This window comes from Rhinolophus sinicus, chromosome 1, assembly GCF_057876585.1.
Source record: "Rhinolophus sinicus isolate RSI-liver-muscle chromosome 1, RSI-T2T, whole genome shotgun sequence".
Taxonomy (NCBI): Eukaryota; Metazoa; Chordata; class Mammalia; order Chiroptera; family Rhinolophidae; genus Rhinolophus; species Rhinolophus sinicus.
The window spans coordinates 177,157,309-177,172,053 of NC_142501.1; the positions used below are offsets into that span (position 1 = coordinate 177,157,309).

Genomic DNA, 14,745 nt, shown 5'->3' on the forward strand with positions numbered 1-14,745 from the left:
TATATGTGTATATATAAATTCCAGAAATTTTAACAGGGTTTAATAAACATTTTATATAAGGATAGTTTTAGGTTTACAGAAAAGTTGCAAAAATAGTACAAAGAGTTCCCATGTAAACCACACCTACTTTTCCCAATGAAATTATCTTACATTAATATGGTATATTTGTTACAATTAATGAACTGATATTGAGTATTATTATTTACCAGGCCCATATTTTATTCAGATGTCCTTAGTTTTTACCTAATATCCACTTTCTATTCCAGGAGCCCATGTAGGATATCACATTACATTTACTAGTCATGTTTATGTGTGACTTCATAGCTCATTCCTTTTTATTGCTAAATATTATTCCATTTTATAGATGTATCACATTTTGTTTTTCCATTTATCTATTAAATTACATCTTGGTTTCTTCCAGTCTTTGGCAATAAAGTATAAAGCTTCTATAAACATTTGTGTGCAGGTTTTTGTGTGGACATTAGCTTCAAATCCATTGGGTAAATACCTAGAAGCATGATTGAGGGTTCATATAGTAAGACTATGTTTAGTGTTGTAAGAAACTGTCAAATTATTTTGCAAAGTAGCTGTACTATTTTGCATTCCCACCAGGAATGAATTCTGCTCCCATCCCTGTTGCTCCACATCCTCACCAGCAATGTGTATTGTCTGTAGTTCATAATAGTGGTGATAAATCGTGGGTGGACTAAATTATTTCACAGAATATTTGCGAAGAATCTAAATGCATTATCACATAGGTATACGAGTATATAGATACTCAAAAAGGTCACACTTAGATCCACTCGAATAATTATAGCCCTCTTAATACATGCACTCTTTCAAAGAAAAGGTAACCTATACTTCCTGTGCCTCAGTTTTCTTCAGCTGGGATAAAGTTTCAAAATTGCATCATGCAAAGTCCTTTTTTCCTGGAGAGTAAACCTTTACTATGGAGAAGGCTCTGGGCTCATCTCACATGATCACTCTCCTCTCTGGGTGTAAAGGGCATCTTTCTAGAATCTGGTAGAGAATTAATTAGAGAGAAAGTCCAGGAAAGTGTGGTGGCTCCTTAAGTCTGCAGCACCCAGGACTTTCTCACGTTCAGGCTAGTCCAGACTCAGCCTCCAGCAATTTGTCACATTTACCATGTAAGTATTCCTCCCAGTTTATGTGTGGCTCCAGTGGCTTCTGTTCCGGGTAGGTGGATCTCAGGCACTGTATCTTTCGGGATGTGCTTGTCTCTTTAGATTTCAAAGTGGTGGTTGTCCCTGCAACTTCAGTTTCAGTTTGTAATGTTTTATTATAAACTCATTTTTAGGGGTTAAGGAAGAAAAATTTGTTCAAAGCTGGAAAAATTACTACAGAAGAGTTTTGTGTTTGCTTTTACAAGATTCTAGGGTTCCAAAATAATTCTTTATATCTATTTATTTTCATTCCAAAAGGTAATAACAATTGGACCCCCACCTATGATTTATGGGAGGCCTATGATTTAGATTTTTCTTATTAAATACCCAGCCAAAACCAACCTCCAGCTCCAATGACGATAGCCTTATATCTGGGGTTGAAACTTTTGTAAGTTCATACAGTCATTCTGAGTATGTAATTGATAGAGGTTGGGATTCATCTGTGTCCATTTAGTTTTGAAATATCTAGATTTTTCCTAACTATTGTTCCCTGCATTCCTTTATGGAATCGTTTGTTGTTGATGCTGCTGCCACTTGCTTGTTTCTGTGTTATGCAGCAATGGTTTATACGCTTTGTATACAATGTGAAGATTTCCCCAAAACTATTCAAACCTTCCAAAAACATGTTTTAGGGCTGCATAATATACCACTGTGTGGTTATGTCATATAGTACTTCAACATTTACTTAATATATGTAATTTATGTTGTTTTCAGTTTTTCACTTTTAAGATAGATGATTAGACATAGAATCACTGAGTCAGAGGGAATCATATTTTGAATTTTTTAAGAGGCCTGATTCATACTGCTGTCTTTTTTCTTATATACTTGTCATTGTGTATCTTTTTGAAGAAAATTTTTTACAAACTTGATTGATATGTAGTATCATCTAGTCCTTTTAATGATTTTGCTTTGATTACTAGTATAGAGGAGTCTAAATTTCTCCTTTACCCATTTAGAGACAGATCAATAGGGGAAAAGCATATAAATGTATTTAATACAAGTTTTACCTGGCATGGATCCTTCATAAGGATTGAAGACCCAAGGAAATGGTGAAACCTACAGGCTTTTATATTAGGTTGAACAAACGGGCAATTATGGAAAACCAGCTGAACTAGTGAGGAGGCTAAAGAAACATAAGAATTATTTTAACACAATCTCTTTGTATAGAATTCTCTCAGTTGCAACTTCTCATCCTTGATGATAAGAATGTCACTTTCCCTCTGGTATAGGGAGGATATATTTCACATGGGAATTTCATCTCCTGCTTTTACAAACAAGAACAAAGGTTAGAGTGTTTTTGTTGTTATTTGCTATGTTTCACGTGCCTTTAACTCAAAATAGTCAATATGCTAAGAGTGGCATATTTTTGGGTGGCATGTTCTGAATTCCTTCACTCGTAATGGAAATAATTGTATATTTCTTTTAACTCTTCGTGGAGAGGTTAAGAGCTAAGTTCTCTCAAGCTATACTTTCCAGCTATACTTTCCACGTATTGCCTCTTATAGTTTTGTGAATGGAGATAAGAGCTTGGTTTCCTTTTCCACTGATGAGAATGAGCCATTCTTAGAAGAGAGCTGGGCACATAACAGTAGGTTGGTGCAAAAGTAATTGTGGTTTTTGCTATTATTTTTAACCTTTTAAACCTCAATAACTTTTTCATTAACCTAACAATTATCCATATCTGTTAGTTATCTGTGGTATTTGCTAATAATATTTTTCCATTTCTTTCTGAGGATTTCAAATGTTTATTTTTCATACAAAAGTTTTTACTTTTTAGATGGATAAGTCTATCACAGTTGTGTTTTGTGGGGTTCTTCCACTGCTTTTATGGTTATATATTCACACTCTGCTGGAGTTTAACAAAATCATCCAAAAAGTATCTGAACAACACAGTAAAAATGTTAGAATAAAAAAAATGAGCTACTTTAAATAAATAATCATGAATAAAAAAGGAAACTGGTGATCTTTTTCTGTGTCCTTTCAGAAGACTAGAGCATAAATTAATCAATGCCATAAATCATGCATTCAAGTGTGAAATAGGATTACCTATAACTTGAGAATAGTTACACAGTGTGTTAAAGATATTTGCAATAGACTTTTTAGCACCCATGCTAGTATAGTCAAAACCCACAAATGTGTGAAGAAAAAAAATAGTTAACATTTTAGTGACATTTTTTAAAAGTTCACAACATTCAAAAGAATTATTATAGCTGAGAAATGGAAAATGACTAAGTTATCTCCAGTACCTAAAAAAGGTCATGAAAATTGCATAGCCACTGAATTTAACCCCATCTTATGGAGAAGCCTTAGCCAGTCAATGCTTTGACATTATTACAGATGGAAAATATAAGCCAGTTTCACTGAATATATTCAAAATCTTCCAAAATAACCATTTTGGTTTTTCATGGAAACTATGAAAGAGATTTTTCATTTCTTAAGTTAAAATGCTAAAAAGTATGTGATTAAAAGAACACTAAATATTTTAGTTTGGATAAAAGCATACACATTCTTAGTTACATATTACTATAATCAAATACTGTACTTCCTTTACTCATATAGAAAAATAATCCCAAAAGCATCATTGTTCATTTATGAATGGCCAAAGTAGAAAAGAATCACTAGATGATGATTCACCAAAAGAAATTTTCAACTTGAAAATAAATTACATGTATAATGTGTCCAAGAATTCATTTTACATTCATACAGTATTCATGTTATGTGAACCACAAAGCATATTAATAATAAAGTGACTTTTAAAAGCTATTGAAAAGAGACCAGTCTGTTAACCAATATATTAAAAATGTAATTGGAGAAAAATAGATAATGAGAAACTGTAAATAGGTTTAAAAAATTAAGACTGTTTCAGTGACTGGGTCAGGAGGTAAATGCAAACTGAGTAGACAGATGCAGAATAATTAGATTGTGATCAAGGAGCACTGCCAGAACTCTGTACTAATTAAAAGTCAGACCATGGTTTAAATAAGAATATAGCTGATGAAGTTATTGAAACTGCTTTACACTTTTTACAAATTGAAATACTGTATACTGCAGTAAAAATGGATTCTCTACTTGGTATGGCATTTATCTGGAATATTGTAGACTATAGAGAATAAGCCTTATATTATCTGTAAAATGGGAAAATAAGGTGATAGGAAAGGGGGCACAAGCATATTTAAATGATTTTACTATATATAGGAAAGGGGGCACAAGCATATTTAAATGATTTTACTATATATCCTCTTAAAGATTAATCCTGCGGTTAAATTATACTTTAACAGCCTGTCATCACTTTGTATAAACAATGAAAAACTGAAAGGCCTCTGCATTTAGATAAATGTTTATAAGACTCTAAGAAATTAGCGCATTAAATATTTCTGGCAAACTTTCTTTCATTTAATGATTTCTTTAGAAATTTATGACAGTGACAAACTTGTGAATTTAGCTTTATGAATATTTGAAAGCAATACTAAAAAGTGATTTCTTTGGGTTTTAAAAATTCTCATTTATATCCAACCAGGTTTGTTTTGTTTTAATTAATCAAGGGTAAGTGCTCTCTTTTTGCTTCTGATTGACCATCAGGAAAAAGAAAAACCCCAGTGACCTCTAGCCTCTGGAAATGAGAATTTAATTGGATAAGTTGCTGTAATTGATGTCATCTAGAATGGAAGGTCCTAGAAGAATCAGTCTTCTCTCCTTCTGAGCTTTACACCATTTTTCTCTCTCAAATTCCTAAATATATAACACGCACTACTACATAAAATTCTACATCTGGAGCCTTTGAGCTTTTAGAAGAAAAGATACTTGACAGTGGTAATAAATAGTTCAAACAGTTTCTCTGGAGGTGGTCATTATAAACCTGAACCTAGACTACTAAATGTTTTGCCTTTGCCCTATAAACACTATAGAGCAGCAAATCAACTCCCTCCTAGTTCAGATGAATCCCATTTTCTTCCCCTTAGGCAGAGAAAGTTCTTCCATGTGTCAGATAAACTTGTGGTAATTTGGCATATGCATTGGAACTGGCGAATGAAGAAAAAGATATTTGAGAAAAGTATTTCATTTAGTCAGGCTGCTTTCAGATTTCTCACAGATACTAAAACCCACAAACTCCCTTCTCTCTGCTATTTAGCTTCTTTCCACACAGAAACAAAACACTATACTAGAACCCCAACAAAAATCACATACAATCAAAGTTTAAGATCTTTAAAATATTTTGGTATTCTGGTCAGGCAATTAAATTAGCTGCTACTTTTCTAGGAATAATAAGCAAGAAAAACAGAGGTTGTAAATACTGCCACACAGCTAGAAATATTTTTTTTAATTAAGCAAATATATATCATCATGACATTCAGGTAGTATTGTTAAAAATCCACCTGTTTATTGACTTAACAGAGTGCTCAGTTTTCTATAATAACAACCCAATAACATTTATAAAACTTTACAAATGTATGTTAATATATTATAATAAGGAACTGAATTCACTCTGAAGAATTTGGAATTACTGTGATCATTTTCACCTTTTGTAATAAAATAACCCAAACCTGAAATGATGTATCAAGAACTCTGTAACATTTGGAAGAAAAAATTGGAGATTTTCCTGGAAACATTGGGTGGGTTGTTCAATTAGATACTGCAATGATTTAGACGAAGGAGTCAAATATAACTGGTAGGATGTTGCTATAATTCCCCAACACAGACAGTGCAGTTGGAGAGCAAAATCAGAGAGGAAGATACTAGGTTTAGTTCTGGACATTTTGAGCCTGAGACATTTGAGGGAGAGCTAGGACAATGAAAACAGTAAGCAGTTGTACTTTTGAGTCTAGAACTCACAAGGTAGTAGAGGTAAAATTAGTTGTTTCTGACCCATGACTACAAAGAAGATAAAAAACCAGAGATGCAAGTAAAAGCAAATAGAAAGATCAAGCTTAAAGAGCCAAAAAAGGAATCTGGAGAAATGCCACATAAAGACATAGATACAGAAGATACAGAAGCTAAAACTTTGAGGCAGAAATCTCTATGTCAGGGAGTCAGGAAGGCAAGAGGGAGCACAAGTGCCTAGCGAAGGCTTTGTTATCCCTTGCCTACTTTTACGTGCAGGTCAAGGAATTGTGAGGGAATGATCTGACAGAATTGAAAGGACGAATAACCAAAAGGACAGACAATTAAGAAGATTATATTTGAGCATGCCTCATTTTTAGAAGCTATGATTATATAAAAAAGTAGAAATTAACATGGGAGTAAAAGATACTTTTCTATAATAGTGGATGCTCTTAGAACCACTATATATGATAAGCTATGAATGTGGGAGCTTTAGGCTTATAAAATACAAGGTTTTATTTTATGAAATAAAATGAAAGTAAGATTCGAGACACTTATTTTGTGATGTGGATCCAAGTCTTCTGCCTCAGGCGATTGATAATTAACAATAAAATAAAATAATACAACATATCATGATGCGATACAACACAATACAATACAATACAATACAATACAATACAATACAATACAATACAATACAATACAATACAATACAATACAATACAATACAATACAATACAATACAATACAATACAATACTATACAATATGGAAGAAATGCGATTAGAGAAATATTGTGGATGAATTCTTTTAATAAAAGCTCTGTGATTTTAAAACACTGCTGATTGAGATCTGAGGCACTTTTGCTTTGCTGATTTATGCTACTTTGTCAAAGTTTTTCACTAAATAGTATCTGTAACTTACATAGTGTGCGAAAAATGTCATTATTTTGCAGAGGAGTTTTTGGTATTTATATATCTTTTCTTTAATATATTATAGTATTTTCCAGTGTACATTTTGGAACATGTAATTCTTAATATATTTGATTTATGGTACAAAATTAATCTTTATAGAATTGTTATAAACTATTATATCATGCAGAATATATTATCACATAATTAAACTTCAGTCTCATTTAATCTCAGTAAATATCTTCTGACCATAGTCTCTAGTTGGAACAATAACGTGTTTCCCCCAAAATAAGACCTAGCCGGACCATCAGCCCTAATGCGTCTTTTGGAGCAAAAATTAATACAAGACCTGGTCTCATTTTATTGTAATATAAGACCAGGTCTTTAATATAATATAATGTAATATAATATAAGATATTATAATATCAGGTATAATATAAGATCAGGTATAATATAGTATAAGATCAGGTATAATATAATATAATACCGGGTCTTATATTAATTTTTGCTCCAAAAGATGCATTACAGCTGATGGTCTGGCTATGTCTTATTTTCAGGGAAACACAGTAGGAGGAAATAGTAATATTCATATTATTAAAATAATATGCTATATCTATCATTTCAATATTTCTCAAATGTTCTTCAGGATCATATAAGTCATTGAAGTGATTCCTTCATAAGACAATATTTCATCCACAATAAAATATTAAAATACTGCTCTACAGACCCACAGAGATTCTGAGAAGGTGACTCAGGGACTATCTTGGACGTGGGTTTTAAGAGAAAAGTGGTGGAGCCTTAAGGTATCTACGCAACCTTCCCCCACAGCTGTAATTGTATCTGTTGATCCTATTTTCCTTTTTATTAAAAAAATAATTTTAAAACAGTGTTTTACTGAAAAAAAAAAACACAAAAATTAACATTCTAAGAAGAGTTTCATGTCAGCTAAGGTTTAATATTGTAAATACAATACCTCTCAAATTTGAAGTAAACATTTTCTGACTGTATTGATTTATCTAAGCACTATTATTTCTTTAATTTTACATATAACACAAAACCAACTTTTATAAAGCAAGTAGATCTAAATGGTAAATAAAAAGATTTAGTTCTTCATTTTGAATTCTCAAATTACATATGCATAAAATAAACATTATACAAAATTTCACAATGGCTAATTTATTTGAGAACATTTATGTGTACATTGAGTACAGATAGTACTTTTTAACTCAAGCTATTCAGAATACATATGAAGTTGTTACTTAACTTGATAAATGGCACAACAGAGGAAAATACATATTTAAGAACACTTAGAAAAATATATAACTGAATTTTGAAATGGTTGAATTTGTTTATGTTTAGATTATGTCTAAAAAGATCAGAAGGGCTCCTCCAGGGACGGTGTCTGCAGGCATTTAGAATGGTCCAGCATTTGACATACCATCAGAGGCTATTCTACCATACAGCTTCTCACAACAGTAGGCTGTCTGAACCCCTGGTAATAGAATTGTTTACCTTTATACCAAGAAGTTTGGGAAAGCACCAAAATCTGCATATAGCGTGTGCCCAGGAAAACTTCGCAGAGTTGGTGCTGTGAGACCTAAAGTTCTAATGAGGTTGTCTAAAACAAACAAAAAAAATGTCAGCAGGGCCTATAGTGGATCCATGTGTGCTACATGTATCCGTGACAGGATCAAGCATGCTTTCCTTATCGAGGAACAGAAAATTGTTGTACGAGTGTTGAAACCCAAGCACAGAGTCAGAAAACTAAATAAAAAATGAAGATGTTTTTGAGTAATAAAAACAATTAAAAGGCAAATAAATAAACAAATACAAAAATTAGAAGGAAGACATATCTGCTTATTGAAATAATACACACCAAAGGTTAACTAACATTGGTTGTCCTTTTGAGATAGAATTAGAAATTCTATAAACTTTCTTGAGGACATTTCCTTTTTTATGAATGTATATTTCTACTGTGACTAAAGTAGATTTACAAAACAAAAATGTAGTTCATATTAATTACTTATTGCCACCTCCAAAATATATGCACGATATGCACGCATGCACACACACTTTATTGATAGCAAAGGATTAACTAGAGACAAAATTGTCTAAATATGAGACACATTAGAAGAAGCTACAGGTTAGTAAATTAGTTATCCAGACAAACATTTTTTATTGAAATATAATGACATATAACATTATATTAGTTTAGTTTCTTGATTAAAGGTAGAACATGAAAAAGTGGTGGTGGTGGTGGTAGTGAGGGTGGACACTATGGCGAGAGGGGAATGTCACCACTGATATTGTTTAGAATTGCTAGCACATAGTTACAATAAAAGTCTAGCTGACTTTTGATTATTGTTTTTAAATATTTTACAATATGCTTCCTTATTGCATGAACATAGGACAAACTGCTCCTACGACCCCATCCCTTGGTAAACCAGAACCATGGAAGATGCTTAGAGAAGAGGAGAAAGCCTAGAAGCTGAACCAGATGCCTTTTTGACTTTTAGAGAGAAAAGCCTCAATTAATATCATTATTTTCACATTTATTTTCTTGAATTTTTATAAAATTATAAAGTAATGAGTACTCATTGGAATAAATGAAAGAGTTGTATTTTTAAAAGTTAATAAACCACTCACCATTTCCCTAGCAGATAAAAGTTAATAATTTTTTCATGTGGATCCATCTATATTTTTCTCTTTGTTCAGATATACATAAATAGATTTTTCTCATAAATATATGGCATTATATAATACATATAATTCTTTAAGTTGCTTATTAACTTAATGACATATTTTGGATATCTCCACAAGTCAATCACTATAGCATTAATTCACTCTCTTAATAAATCTATTTATTAATGAATTTATTTATTTACTCTTTTAGCATATTCTTAGCACACATACACTGCTATCATTTATTCAAACATTGCCTATGAACAGACATTTCATTTCTGCTCACATTTCACTGACTAGTCTTTGGCAAAAGGTACACAAATAAATTCACTAAAAGGCAAGTAAATATGTAACTAAATCCCATTTATAGAGTAGGGAATTTAGTTGCTATAACCTCAATTGGCTTGGTAAATTTTTGATTCTCTTTCTGATTCACTAACTTAAACAATTTTAGACTTTTTTTTCTAATTTTGATACTTTAGGCTAATGTCTTTGTTAATTCTTTCTAAATCTATGGTGGAATGTTAACCTCATCTTAGCTGAGCACTAAGTCCACTATTTCAAGTATTAGTAGAAAATAGTATTTCATAAACCACTCCAAACCCACCTCATTTGGTATATCTTTCCCACAGAAACTCCTTCATATATGCAATGTAGGGAAGGAAATAAATGATGCCCTAGAGTAAATGGGTAAAAATTGGTACAACTTTTCTATTAATGTAAGGAATACTTTTCTAATGATTAGTATCACTTATGGTTCATTTTAAGTCTCAACCTGACTGGGTCAAGGATGTCCAGATATTTGGTTAAATATTCTTTGCATGTCTGTGAGGGTGTTTCTAGATGAAATTAACATTTGAAGTGTAGACTGAGCAAAGCAGATTGCCCTCCCCAATGTGGGTGGGCCTTATGCAATCCATTGAAGGCCTCAATAGAACAAAAGGTTGAGTAATGGAGAATTCACTCTCTCTGCCTGACTATCATTTGAGCTGGGATGTAGGTCTTCTCTTTCCTTTGGATTCACACTGGAACTTGCACCAGTAGCTCTCTTGGTTCTCTGCCTGTGCATTCAGACTGGAACTACACCATTCACTTTCCTGTGTCTCCAGTTTGCCCACTGCAGATCTTGGGACTTGGCAGCCTTCATAATCACTTAAAATAAATCTCTTCATTATAATAAATACAATAAGTCTCTTATAATGCCTTAAAATAAATCTCATCATTATCGTGTGTGTGTTTGTGTGTGTGTGTATCCTATTGCTCTGTTTCTCTGTTCTCTGGAGAACCATAACCAACAAAATACAGTATCCAATAATGGTACAATTTACAATGCCATAATAATCTTTTGATATGTACTCAGTGTGTGACTAAATGATCATCTGGTAAGAAGAGTGTAGAATGTAAGGGTAAATACAATTCTAAAAACACTACAATAAATTTTTTCCATGGTGCGAAAAGGGAAGGGGAACTCTCCCTCCCTCTTCTGATTGGCGAACTCCCTCCCTTCCTTTAGACAACTTGAAGTTGTAAATGTTTTCTTTGCCGCCTTAAGATATATGTAATCTTTTAAAAGCACAATAAGCTTATTTCCAGTTTTGCATCCTAGGAAAGTCTTTCATGTGGACTTTGGAGCCATCTTTTTTGAAATATGAACATCAAGGAAAGTGAATCCCTTTCTCCCTGTCTTCTTGGAAGTTTAAGCCTGTGCATTTGACTAAGATGTAACCTCCTACTTGTTTCAAACAAGCAAGAAGTTTCTGTTTTCCTTTAGATACAGGCATTTAACATGTATTAGTGAATTGTATCTGCCTGGCTATATAAAGGATTCTTTTTTTCTTTGTAATCTCTTTAGGGATTACCTATGATGTGCGTCACAGACTGGTTTACAGCTCATTTAATCATAAAAATGTTTTCTTTCTTTCCCATATTTTGTGGAGAGAAATTTCTGAGTTAGCAGATTTTATTTTTAATTATATTTCCCCAACAAGGGAGTCCTTCTTATATAGAATACTAAATTGTATAGCTTAGAAGACACCATAAAAATTATAATATCTGATGACTAAAAGTTCAAAAGATCTAAAATACTAATGTATTATACCATATATTTTAGAAGATTATTTCCAAAATGGTCTCAATAAAATCTTCCATTCCTAATCTCTTGCTAAGGTCTTCATACAAAATGTTCAAAGTGCCAATTATCTTATTTTAGCTGCCCATATTAAGATGCACTAAAGGAGGAACTGTTCCATTTTCAAGTAGGATTTAGCGAAAATATAAAAGAACCATGAACTGGGATCAAAGATGAAATTGTTTCTTATTTGCCATCTCCTCCAACCAGAACTATCAAAGTAAAAAACTGTTTCAATGCAAAGATTGAATTCACAGTGCTGCAAGGATAATAATCAAGCCAAAGGTCTGTAAAAAACCCTTTGTTACGCTGTCAAATAATTTCAGGGGGTGCCTTCTAGAACCCTTTTGCTAAACAAATGGGCTCCTAAGCATCCTAAGGCAATATCTCAGTCACTCACATAGACCAAAATATTTTAAGAATATTGTCCCACAACATCTTAAATCAAAGCAGGGAGAGGATTACCTCAAAGAGATTTGTGGGTATGGATTTGTCAAATGCAGTAAATTTATAATTATATGTAGGAAATCAACAAGGTTTAAAAGAACATATACATTCATGGGCTGAAATATACAGATATTTTAAAATAGTTTTCTCTTTGCCTCCAAATGCCTTCAAACAGGTGGCATGCTGAGAAAACTTTTCAGCTGCAGACAAAAGCCTTTGTTACAGAAAAGGAAGACAACTCATTTGGCAGAGTGAAGAACTACAAAGACGCTTTCCCAAGAAACTCAGAAAAATCTGCCTAGCTGGAGTTAGAATTGCTATGGACCGATGATTTCTATGTGTAGTCTATCTTTCTCTTTTCCCATTATATATGTTTATTGAGGTCCTCCTATTTTGTTCTCCCCAACGTATGTTGGATGAAGAAAGGTCAGATTGTCTTTCTAGTTTGTAAAGATTTGGATGAAGAAAAACTATATCCAAGGAGCAACACCTTAGGTACCAGCCTTCAGAAGCACCATTCCCAAGTTGACAATATAGATGACGAGATAATGGACTTCAAGCCAATGAGTAATGATATGAGACTTCTTGGGGGAGAAGTAAGGATTTTTTTTCATGCAGGAAGTGTTTGAGTATTTATGGCCAGAGAGCAGATAGTAGTAGACTGCAATTTCAAAAATAGTTAAAATAATCTCTCATCCCACAAGCTTCTCTGCAATCTGATATTAACATTGTTCCATCATAATAATCCTAAATTAAACTATACACATTGATGATAATAAAAATGAGGAATAAAGATGACATAAAACAAATATCAAAAGAAATGTTTTTGATATAGTTAAGGAATAACAGTGTATCAGTTAATCTCTATAACATAAATTGTTAGCACCCACATTTCTAGTGTTACTTTCAGAGTATAACTGAGTACTCACAGATATGTAATAATGAATATATAATAAACATTTTAAAAAGCAAAAGAATTGTAGCAAACTACATGCTTTTTCTGGTTGAGTATTTTTATTTTGTATGTAGAATATTTCTTATTCTATTTTCAATCATTCCTTTTCTTTATTCTATTATTCCTACTTGTTTAGTCCTACTTCCTTATAAAAATCACCAAATTTTATTTATGTATTTTTCCCTAACATCTTATCTCCACGTTTTTTCATTATTCTATACTAAGAGATGGCATAAAATCTGATACATAAACACAAAACATCACTTTCTAACACTAATATTTCAAAATGCACAGTACATATTTGAAAAAAAATAATAGCCTTAAAACAACCCACACAATTTTTTTGGTCTCTTATTCTTTGATATTGGACAAGCTACTCTTTTTGAAGTTTCTTCCTAGTATTGAATTTAATGTTTAAATTCCATGAGGCAATATCCTGTCTCATTCTTTGGGAGTGATATACTATGAGTTTGAATAAAATAATTTAGACTTCAAAACTATGTAAATGCAAGTAAAACCTATCTCAATTAATTGTATTTACAATGTTCAAAATAAACTTAGTCTCTCAGCAGTAAAACAATCTTTTTTTTTGCCAAAAATTATATATTAAATGTTTGAAAAAGGGATGTTTAGACAAAAATAAACAACCAAGGGAACGATCAAGTAAACAAAATTTCAAGTTCCCATGAATTCTATCCAAAGAGCTTGGTTCAGAAAAAAAAACAGATGAAGTAATTTACTTTACTGAGCTTATTAACATCTATATATATCAATAAATAGCTATTGTCCACATGAGCCTAAATATTTGCAGGCTTTTTCATCTAAAGTTTTACTCTTATGAGAGGACTGTGTTGTTATTTTCTCTGTAAGATTTCATGGATATATTAAATAAAGAATCAAAAAAACGATTTATATACATACAATTGTTGAAAAATCAGAGAGAGAGATAGCAAATGTGTTTTATAAATTATACATGACTAACATTAATAGAGGCAAATTTCTATAGGACTTTCATTTTATAATTTTATTGCTCTAAACATGACAATATCTTCAAAGAACCTGCTTATATGCCCAAACAGAAAAAGCAGTGCTTTCTGTCAGAATATACAGAGAAAGCAAAATATAATTTGCAATTTTTCACTTGATTTTTAACAATTATATCTTCTTATCCATATCAATACAGAGTTTTAGTACTTGAATAAAATGTCTTTTGTATCCCTAAGCAAAGAAAAATAGAACTGCCTCAGGAAAACACACACACACACACACATACACACACACACACACACACACACACACACACATATATATATATATATATATATATATATATATATATATATATATATACATACATACATACATACATACATACATATATATATAACACCCCCAGAGATACATGCTGAACTCAGAATTACACAGCATGTATCTAGTCTCAAAAGATTGTGATTTGCTTTTCAGTCAAATGTTTCCTGCTGCTAGAAAAAAAAAAAAATGTAAGCTTTGTTTCATGAAAAAGCTTTAACCTGAGAATCACTGCACTGCCATGGTTACCCAGTGAAATATACTGCATAATATAGAAGGTAGCAAGAAAATATTAGATTTGAAAATAAAACGA

General features: G+C 32.0%; 1 protein-coding gene and 1 pseudogene across 1 annotated transcript in view; one reads left to right on the plus strand and one right to left on the minus strand.

The window, feature by feature from the left end:
* The window catches only part of STPG2 (sperm tail PG-rich repeat containing 2), a 517,806-nt gene that overhangs the window by 108,316 nt on the left and 394,745 nt on the right, over positions 1-14,745 (minus strand). The gene's annotated exons all lie outside the window — the stretch shown is intronic.
* Positions 8,330-8,807, plus strand: LOC109452304 (large ribosomal subunit protein eL34 pseudogene; annotated as a pseudogene).